Raw genomic sequence first — 11071 nt, forward strand, 5'->3', positions numbered from 1 at the left:
AATTAATAATTATAGAATTTTTAAACACTTTGTTTCATTTTTTATTTTTATTCTTCTTTTAGTTATTAACTTTATTTATTTTATTTTACAATTTCGTATATATACTCAAATTATGTGACTTATTTTTTAAAATAAAGATGATTCTATTGACAAATATTATTTTGAATAATTTTATTGAAGTTAAAAATTAAAAAAAATAGTAAAAAATTTATATTATAATTTGACTATTTTTTATTTGTATTTGATTTTTTAATTAATTTTAATGAATTTTATTTTTCAAAGAAAAAAAAGAGTCAAACGGGCTAGCCCGCCAATCCATCATAAAGCGGTGCGGACTAGTATTTTGAACCCATTTTAGTTGGCGGGGCGAGTTGGGCTGGGCGGCCCACTTTGCCACCCCTAATCATTGTTACATCCCAACCTTAAATTGTGGCTCATGTCAATTTATGTGATCACTTCAAAATTCATATTAAAATAACAGTACAGCTTGTATAGTATGCTACATAGCTACATAATGCAAGTATATAAATGACATGGCATTAGGGGGGGGGGGTTATAAGTACATACATTAATAGTATGATTATATTTCAACCTTGTAATGATATTAGGGCTATTATCTTGGAGAGAGAGAAAAGAAAGGGAGGGGGAGGCTTGTTTAGTTCTGAATTTTAAATGCATTTATTAATGGTAATATATACACAGTTCATCAATTTCAGTGTTTTTCTTCCTCATAGAGCTTCAACTACAGTGTGTCCTTGAATGGTTGCCTGTGCAGCACTACTTGATGGTTCTCCCTCACTAGCACTGCAATTACATGGCCTATATAACAGCAATAATTCATCAATTTCCATTACTCATGGAATGAAGATTAGCAGCAAGAGAGTACATTACATGGCAAGAACCAAAGCTCATATAAAGCAAAGAAATAAAGTGTTCCAGTTGAATTTCATAATGCACATGAAGGTCATTCTCATATTTATTCTTTCTGTATTTAATCTTGATATTTTGTTTATTCTGCAATTCTGTCCCACAATATTGAAAAATTTAAACTGGTTTGGGAACTACTTATACTAGATTTAAAATATTTTAGAGAGGGTCATCTACAACAATTCGACGCACTTCCCTTAAACTATTTATTAGAAAATTTGAGTAAACATATAAACTATGGATGAATACTAATTCTTGTCATAACTACTGAGTAATATTACAATGGACTTTATGACGAGCGAATCACATATGGATTATGAGAGAAAATAATCCAACTCACCCTAACAAACCTAACATTTGTTTCACCCAATATGAATAGTCATCGTAACAAACCTAATATCTGTTTCACCCAATATGAATAGTCATAAAACTGTCTAACAAAAATAAAAATGATAAAAAAATAGAAAATCAAAAAGTTTAGAAAAATAAAACCTAAACTAAATATCAGAATAGAAGACCTTTATGGAGGCCAATACCGCTGTACTGTTCCATTGAATTCACTCTCAGTAATATACATTTAATCTTCCTCGAGGCCAATACTTTTTAATTAGTAATTTCTATAGTTTTATAATCAACACCCTTCCTCAGTGTTGACTAGTTATTATAAATTGCATTGTAAATAGGCTTGTCGCTTCATATTTAGAATGTAAAACAAATAAGCTTTGGAGTTAAAAGAAAACATAAAAACATGTAATTGATTCTTCCAACTGTAATAAAGATAATTTTATCAACCATTCCAGCCAAAAAGAAGAAAAAACTAATAAAGTTCATTTAGGATCTATCTGACATAGTTCCCATAATTAGCAAATTAGACTAAAAATGATTAAAGAAAAACAGAATTAAACAATAAATTAAAGCTTGACAATTGCCATGCATAATTTCTGGTCAACTCGGAATGACCAAACTTGAACAACATCATCCTTTTTTTAGATTGTTAGTCTTTGCAACTTTGACCCAATTTGACCTCAGAATATAGGATATGTTTACTTTCTATCACAATAGGCCCTTGTGCATGAGCCACTTAATCAAAGTCAACTCGGTGATTTCTAGCAAAGGTTGGATCAATTTCACTTTTATTCCCTTTTTCTCCTCCAAAATTTCTAATTCTGTGGGAAGCAAGAAATCTTTGTCCTTGACCTACTGTGACAGTATCGAAAGCCAGTTTTGTTGCGGATTCAAATCCGAGTGAGAGTGTTTTTTGGATAAGCAGAGTGATCCTGCTGCTACCCATATCACTAATCAAGTTCTTGAAGTTTTGTGGCAATTCAGAGGGTCTTGGTTGACTGGTTTCTTTGATTCTTTGGACCGAGAATCCACTGTCTTCTTGGAATTCTTGTTTGAAACCTGTTCTTGATCGGCACTCAAGCCTGAATTCACGGCACTGGAGCCGTTTCTTTCTTGGTTGACTGATTTCTTTGTTTCTTTCTTGGACTGAGAATCTATTGAGCTAACGATATTCTTTCAGCTTGTTCTTGGCGCTACAGCCAAACTAAGCTGCCAATGGTTCCCATGCAGGCCAGGTTCTTCATGCAGCGCCAAGAACAAGCTGAAAGATCTAACGCCTTTGGTTACTGTTGATTGTGATGGTTCTACAGTTGAGTTGCCGTTCTCAAGCAAGAGGAAGACAGCAAACGCCTTTGGTTACTGCCTTGAATCTGAGGGTAGAAGTCACGGCATGAGAAATGGGGCTAACGAGGAGGAGAAGAGGACTATGAATATCAAGAGAACAAAAACAGACTATTTTATTCAAAATAAACATTTTGATTTCAACGGTGATGAACTTGAAGTTGTAGATATTCTGTTTAACCTCCCCGTAACTTCTTGGAAAGGCTTAATTTAGAGACTTCAAGGAGTGTTGCGAATTCAACCCCACTGCTGATCAAGAATAGGTTTTAAAGGAGGATTCCAAGAATACCGTTAGCTCAATCGATTCTCTGTCCAAGAAAGAAACAGAGAAACCAATCAACCAAGAAAGAAACAGCCCCAGTGCAGTGAATTCAGGCCTGAGTGCTGATCAAGAACAGGTTTCCAACAAGAATTCCAAGAAGACGGTGGATTCTCGGTCTAAAAAAGAATCAAAGAAACCAGTCAACCAAAAACCCTCTGAATTGCCACAAAATTTCAAGAACTTGATCCATGATATGGGTGGCAGCAAGATCACTCTACTTATCGAAAAAAACTCTCTATCACTCGGATTTGAATCCGCAACAAAACCGGCTTTCAATACCGTGGTCAAGGACAAGATTTCTTGCTTCCTACGGAACTAGAAATTCTGAGGAGAAAAAGGGAATAAAAGTGAAATTGATCCAACCCTCGCTAGAAAATCACCGAGTTGACTTTGATTAAGTGGTTCATGCACAAGGGCCCAGAGTCAGCATTTCCTATATTCTGATGTCAAATTGGGTCAAAGTTGCAAAGGCTAACAATCTAGAAAAGGATGATGTTGTTCAAGTTTGGTCATTCCGAGTTGACAAGAAATTATGCATGGCAATTGTCAAGCTTTGATTTATTGTTTAATTTTGTTTTTCTTTAATCATTTTTAGCCTAATTTGCTAATTGTGGGAACTATGACAGATAGATCCCAAATGAACTTTATTAGTTTTTTCTTCTTTTTGGCTGGAATGGTTGATAAAATTATCTTTATTACAGTTGGAAGAATCAATTACATGTTTTTATGTTTTCTTTTAATTCTAAAGTTTATTTGTTTGACATTCTAAATATGAAACAACAAGCCTATTTACAATGTAATTTACAGTAACTAGTCAACACTGTGGAAGGGTGTTGATTATAAAACTATAGAAATTACTAATTAGAGAGTATTAGCCTCGAGGAAGATTAAATGTATATTACTTGAGAGTGAATTCAATGGAACAATACAACAATATTGGCCTCCATAAAGGTCTTCTATTCTGATATTTGGTTTAGGTTTTTTTTTTCCTTGAACTTATTGATTTTCTATTTTTGTTATGATTTTTATTTCTATTAGACAGTTCTGCGACTATTCATATTGTGGGTGAAACAGATCTTAGGTTCGTTACGGTGAGTTGGATTATTTTTTCACGGTGAAGTTGAATTATTTTCTCTCATAATGCATGTGATTCGCTCGTCATAAGGTCTACTGCAATATTGTACTCAGTAGTCTTGACAAGAGTTGGTATTCATCCATAGTTTATATGTTTAGTCAAATTTTCTAATAAATAGTTTCAGGGAAGTGCGTTAGAATTGTTGTAGATGACCCTCTCTAAAATATTTTAAATCTAGTAACATGTAGTTCCAAAATCAGTTTACATTTTTTCAATCTTGTGGGATAGAATTGCAGAATAAATAAATAAACAAAATACCAAGATTAAATACAAAAAGAGCAAACATGAGAATTTGCAGACCTTCATGTGCATTATGAAATTCAACTTGAACGCTTAGTTGTGTTGGTTGCAGTGATTCTTACAATCATGTGCCTAGGGTGATGGAAGGTGTGCCTTCTTCAAGGGATTATAATGGAGGGTTTGCATCCAAGCTTATGGCAAGTAACTGAACATTGGATCGACTTTGCACATGCTCGTGTTAGTTTGATTAACTTTTACCATTTGGAAAGCTATAACATTGAAACTGTTAAAAAGTGTTTAGTTGGTGAAGAATTTCTTGAAGTAACATCACAAGCACAAAAGATGCAAGTCAATTGCATTCTTGTAGTTGTATCTTAGCAAATTATCACAAAAATCGCAAAGAAATAAGATTTTTTCCAACAAATGTACTTTGATAAGATATTAATAAGTTGAAGCTTTCAACCTATTTTATATATATCTAATGTGCTGATTGTAAATTTCTTCTTAAGAATTAATTATCTCTATGAAATCAATTTTAAACCTGAGATTTGATTATCTTTTTTTTCTTGTCACTATTTTATTTAATTTATCTTATTTGTAATCTTTTCAAATCTTGAAATTAACTTACCTTTTTAAAAACAGAAGATACTGATTGATTGAAAGATTTAATTTTAATTTGTCAAACAAATTAACATAATATAAGAAGAGGTGCTTTATTGAATTAAGTATACACAATAACTACTACCAAAAGTAATTAACTACTACTATCCCATGTTGAAGGTTCCTCAATAATAATGTAAAGTCAATAAAAAAAATTAACGCTAGCTCTATATCCCTCTTCTAATGCTAAATATCTAGTTCTAATTAACGCTAGCCAGGGAATATAAACCTAGCTAGAAAAAGAACTTATTGCTTACGTTGTTAGTTAAATTATTTTGATTCGCAATCAGACATGCAACGAATAGAGAGCAGAAAATCCTCTACTTTCGTTCTAATCAAGATCAATGCAATAAAATCATGTATTCATGTCAATGGCGTTAGATTTAAGTTCACTACCTTGCTAAGTTACTTGTATATATTCCTACATTAACAAGAAAAAGAATCAAATTATTTCTATCTACAAACAAACCTGAGTCTCAGCTGCATTCAAACCAGAAGAAAATGGCTTCACATCATCATCTCTGAATCCTTTTAGACCAGCAACAATGTCAATCACATCGACAGAATCATCCCAGGGCACGAACTTCGATCAAAAAATGCTTTTTAAGTATTATTCATCATAACTTTTAAACCAAAACTTGGATATTTTAACACAAACATCTTAGAGCTATTAATTTTATCAATATTTGAACAGTTTGAAAGAAATAATAAATGGAAAATGTTGCACATATACCCTTTAGGATTTATCCCAGCAGCTGTAATATACAGATCAAGCTTCCCAATGGATTGCCATTTCCATGAACTCCAATCTCCGTGTCCCAAAATTTTGCTCCCATCAGTGGAATCTTAAGAAGGAATTTACATTCAGCACATTAGATATATAAAAATAGGTTGAAAGCTTTCAATTTATTAATATCTTATCAAAGTACATTTGTTGGAAAAAATCTTATTTCTTTGCCATTTTTGTGATAATTTGCTAAGATACAACTACAAGAATGCAATTGACTTACATCTTTTGTGCTTGTGATGTTACTTCAAGAAATTCTTCACCAACTAAACACTTTTTAACAGTTTCAAATGCTATACCTTTCCAAATGGTAAAAGTTAATCAAACTAACACGAGCATGTGCAAAGTCGATCCAATGTTCAGCTACTTACCATAAGCTTGGATGCAAACTGTAACGACCCAACTTCCAGTACGTCATGATCGTACCAAAAGTAAGGCGTTACTAACCTGTTTTCTTTATTAACTATTTAATATTGAGCCTTTAGTTCAATATCGTATTTCAGTTTTTAATAAAAAGCCAGAAAATTTTGTTTTTGTTTATTAAAATCATGTCAAAGATCAACAAGCAATAATAATCACAGTTATTAATAATAATAAATATTATACAAAAGAATTCAAATGAAACTCAGGTACAACTCCTATCCCTCTGTATAAAATAAAAACTAAAGTAACAAGGGCGAGGGAACTCTATGAAAACAACGCAACTTATAAACTTAACTCATAAATAAGTTTTATAATCGCCTGCAACTTCAAACTGAGTCTTCAAACCTGTGTCACTGAAAGGGGTGGAAGATTTTGGGGTGAGAACAAACCACACGTTCTCAGTAGGGAATGGGAATGTCGTAAAAGTAATGAAATAAAATGCAAATAATTAACATACCCAAGGAAACTATATCTTTATCAAAACTTTTTAAAAATGCTCTTAGTTTTACTTTAGCTAATTAATTACGTCTTTCAAAATCTCTAAATTGAAAACAAATTCTAAATATAAAACTAGTCACATTAACCATCTCTCAGTTACATAATTAATTCTCAATCAAAACGTCAATTCTTAATCAGTTTAATACATTCACAAACTAATAGTACAAACAGGGGATTTAGCTCAACATACAAACAAGTCACAGCAAGACAAACATCACAATCACAGGGAAATACAACGAGCAAACCCAATCAAATGCAAATGCGCAAAAAAGGATGATGCATGACTAGCCCTAGTGCAGGTAATGAGCTCATTTGTCGGTTACATACCCGCTCCCAACGTTACCCGGAGTCCTTTGACCAGGTAACGCTTCCCTGTTGGCAATGTTGGCAATGCCCCTCGCAAGAGTCCTTTGACTTGTGAGGCAAACCACTGCAAGAGTCCTTTGACTTGCAGGGCGGCACTAGCAACCCAAACAACCCACTGCAAGAGTCCTTTGACTTGCATGGTGGAGCTAGTTAACTTATATCTGCCCAACAAACTCGCTGTAAGAGTCCTTTGACTTACAGGAGCACACACACACTCACGATAAGAGTCCTTTGACTTACAGGAGCATATGCTAGTTATGTGTTTTCTCGATACCTCTGTAAGAGTTCTCTGACTTACAAAATAGCATTATAGCTAAGTATCCCAATGAAGCACTCTCGGTGGTCGCCCCACCATCTATTTATCTGACTGCCTTCACGAGGCAGATCATCACATAATCATTCTCATTATCATCATTCATTATCATTCTCATTATTCAACATTACTTTCACATTCTTATGCAGTACCTCTTTCTTTCTCTGTTCAATTATACTATACAAATTTAATCATATTATACAAATTTTACATCTTTCACTTTTACAACATCTTAGCTCAAATCATTTCTCTTTATCATTCGGATTCAAATATTATAAAATTCACCAAACTCCTGAAAAGTAATCCTTTATTTCAGGCCCAAAACATAACTCTTTTCATGTTAAATTGAATTCAAAACATAATTCCTTTCTTAAATAATTCAAACTTGAAACATAAACCTTTCCTTGGTAATTCAAATTCAAAATAGTATAATTCTTTTCTCATCTAAATAAAACTCAAATAATATAATTTTCCAAGTTCAAATCTTCTAAAATGACTTTTCACATAAAACCTCATATTTTTATAAAATTTCGACAACACTTCCCCTAAAATTCGGACTTAGCCACCCTTACGGGTTCCCTCTTTCTCAACAACTCAGCCCTTTTATCAGCAGGTATCACAACAGAATCTCAATAATCATCTCATCATAAATCAGTTTAACAACCAACATCCTAACATTAATTAAAATCAGAGTTTCCATAAATCATTCTTAAAAAGTAAACCAGTCCAGCTTCAAGAATTCATAACTAATATCCCAACAACTTTTCATATTTCTAGTTATTTTTAAAGTTATTTAGTTATTAACAAAGTTACCATTTCATTCTAAAGATCATATTTCAAGAAAATACTTCAGTAATCAACCTCTAATCCTTTAATCGTCCTCAAAATCAACTCTAGTTAACCTTAAGTCAACAATAACAACCAACCTGACATAATCACTCTAAGATAATCAGAAAGCAGACACAATTAAACCATCACCACAATAATTCCAGACCGAGCACAAGTTTAAATCAATTCAACACTCAACACAATATTATCCAGTTAAATTAACATATCCAGTAACCAATAATTTCTCAAACAAGCTTGCAACCATATCCACCATCATCAATTAAATTTCAATTCCACAACTAAATCAAGAAATCAGCATAAGCAGGAATTCGAGTAATTAGTCACTTTCAAACAATTAAATCATTATTCACAAGTCACATCCTCAAATCAAAATCAGTTTTAATACCACACCAATCACATTTCCACAACCTCAATCCAAGCTTAATTTCACCAACTAATCTCTCATAACAACAAAACCAATTACATTCACAGCAACAATCCAAACTCAATTCATCAATTATCCGTTCAATAATTAACTCAGCATATTTCACTTTAATAAATTATACTAAATTAATCACAACAGCATCTAATTTCAGTCACAGCTCAGAATAATCACAACAACTAACTAATTCCAAATGCATTTCAAGTCATTAATGTCAATTAAGAAATTATTAACCATTGTTAACCATTTGCACTTATCCAAATAACTTTGTAGGCATTCTAAATTAAAACGTTAAAAATAAACCCCTACCTCAGTGTCGCATTAACAACGCAATCAAACCAAACAGCAGCCTCGGTGACGTTTTTCCTACGAGTTCCCTTCCTCTGGCAACAACACAGCAGCTCGGAACCTACGTAGCAGCATCAGAATCATCAAGAGCAGGTCCAACATTGGTTCCGGGCGGCAAAGGCTCCAGCAACTACAAAACTAGAAGCAGAGGCAGAACAGAGCAAGAACAGCAGCAACGATCTTGAACCCAACAAACAGCAGCGGCAGTGGCGTTTTCTCAGATTCCAGAAACCAGAAGTAGGAGCAGATTTGGCGAGCTTCAATGGTGATGGTCGCAACAGCATCAACGGCGGGATTGGAAGCAGCAGCGATGACTGGGCACACAACAGTGACGAGAACTCCTCCTCTTCCTCGCGTTCTGCTCGTTTTCCCCGTCTCATGTCTGCGACGGTGATGGCGACGGGCCCTGGCAGCAGCGCAGACCGCATGTCCTCTTCAGCCTCGGACGCGAGCTCTCTCTCCTCCACCCTTCATGCTCGACGGCGACTATGACGGCGATGACTACGGCTCCCTTCGAAGCAACGACGACGGCGACCTCGTGGCAGCAGCGCGACGACGATCAGAACGCGACGGCAGCTTCTCCTCGACGGCAACGAGCTCGCACCAATGGCTGGACGGTGACAAGCGTGAACGGCGGCGCAGGTAGGACACAGCGGCGGTGGCTCAGCGGCGACTTCACGAGCTTCCTCTCTCGGTCTCTCTCTGTTTCCCGTTTTTTCAGTGTGCGTCTAGGCTGCTGGGTTTGGGGAAGGGGTTTCGGTGGCTGGGTTATAAGGGTTTAGGGTTAGGTTTCTCAATTAATTTGGAAATTAGGATTTTTGATCCAATTTGAAAATTAGGGTTAGAAATTAGAGATTTTATAAATTAATATGGATATATATAAATAGTTATTTTAATAAAATTAGAGGATAGAATAATTTTAAAATTAAATGTATTCTATTAAAAATATTTAAAAATATTGTTTATTACCATATTACAAAATTTAATTAATTATTTTTAATTTAAAATATAAAATAAACATATTAATTATATTTTTATAAAATATAGTTTAAATTTAATATTAATTATTCAAATTAAATGATATAATTTTTTATTTATTTTTCTATCACCGAAACATTAATTTTAAATCATATAAAATAATCAATTTAAAAAATTATACAAGAATATGATTTAACTTAAACCCAAAGTATTCATAAAATCAATTTAATTATGCTCGATAGATTATTTTCTAAAATTAAAGAACTCAAATTAAATCATAATTTATTATAATAGAATTTTCGCTATGTTACCAACAACATTTCCGCTATGTTACCAATAATATTTCTGTCAACATCTGCTAACTCTTACTTATAAATGTGTTTAATGGAAGTGTCTTTGTGGATGTGTCTAATAAAAATATTTTTTTTATAGCTGTGTTTAATAGAAGTGTCTTTATAGATATATTTTTTGGATGTGTCTCTTTATATATGTGTTTAAAATATAATAATTAATCATTATTGGCAATAAGTTGGCAGATAATATATTGGTACCTATATTTTTCCTAAAATTAAAAGGTAGAATAATTTTAAAATTAAATGTACTCTATTAAAAATTTTTAAAAATATTGTTTATCAATAAATTCAATTAATTATTTTTAATTTAAAATATAAAATAAACATACTAATCACATTTTTATAAAATATAATTTAAACTCTATATTAATTATTCAAATTAAATGATATAATTTTTTATTTATTTTTCGATTACCGAAATTTTAATTTTAAATTATATAAAATAATTAATTATAAAAATTACACAAGAACATGATTTAACTTATAACCAAAGCATTCACAAAATCAATTTAATCGATAAATTATTTTCTAAAATTAAAGAATTCAAATTAAATCATAATTTATTATAATAGAATTTATTTTAAATTAAATTATACAATTTTTTTTTAATTATCAAAATTATGTGAACAACTATAATAAAAATTATTATAAAATTCTAATTAATTTAAACTTCAATTATCATGAAACTCTATTTAATTACCTTTAGTAAAATAATTTTTTTCACGTAAAATTATCAACAAATAAAATAAATCACAAATAACTAAT

The 11071-nt window shown here is 32.4% G+C and overlaps 1 long non-coding RNA gene across 2 annotated transcripts; it reads right to left on the minus strand.

The window, feature by feature from the left end:
* Positions 1-443: 443 nt before the first annotated feature.
* Positions 444-9747, minus strand: LOC112747670 (uncharacterized). Of its 2 annotated transcripts, none has more exons than XR_003174948.3 (5): positions 8937-9747; positions 5704-5815; positions 5440-5553; positions 4433-4593; positions 444-819 (listed from the first exon to the last, which is right to left on the minus strand). It is a non-coding gene; the product is annotated as an uncharacterized lncRNA (long non-coding RNA). The 2 variants fall into 2 exon arrangements; XR_011873199.1 differs by lacking the exon at positions 8937-9747 and adding an exon at positions 5981-6533.
* Between the last annotated feature and the right edge of the window lie 1324 nt (positions 9748-11071).

The sequence above is a fragment of the Arachis hypogaea genome, chromosome 2, assembly GCF_003086295.3.
Source record: "Arachis hypogaea cultivar Tifrunner chromosome 2, arahy.Tifrunner.gnm2.J5K5, whole genome shotgun sequence".
In the NCBI taxonomy this organism is placed as follows: Eukaryota; Viridiplantae; Streptophyta; class Magnoliopsida; order Fabales; family Fabaceae; genus Arachis; species Arachis hypogaea.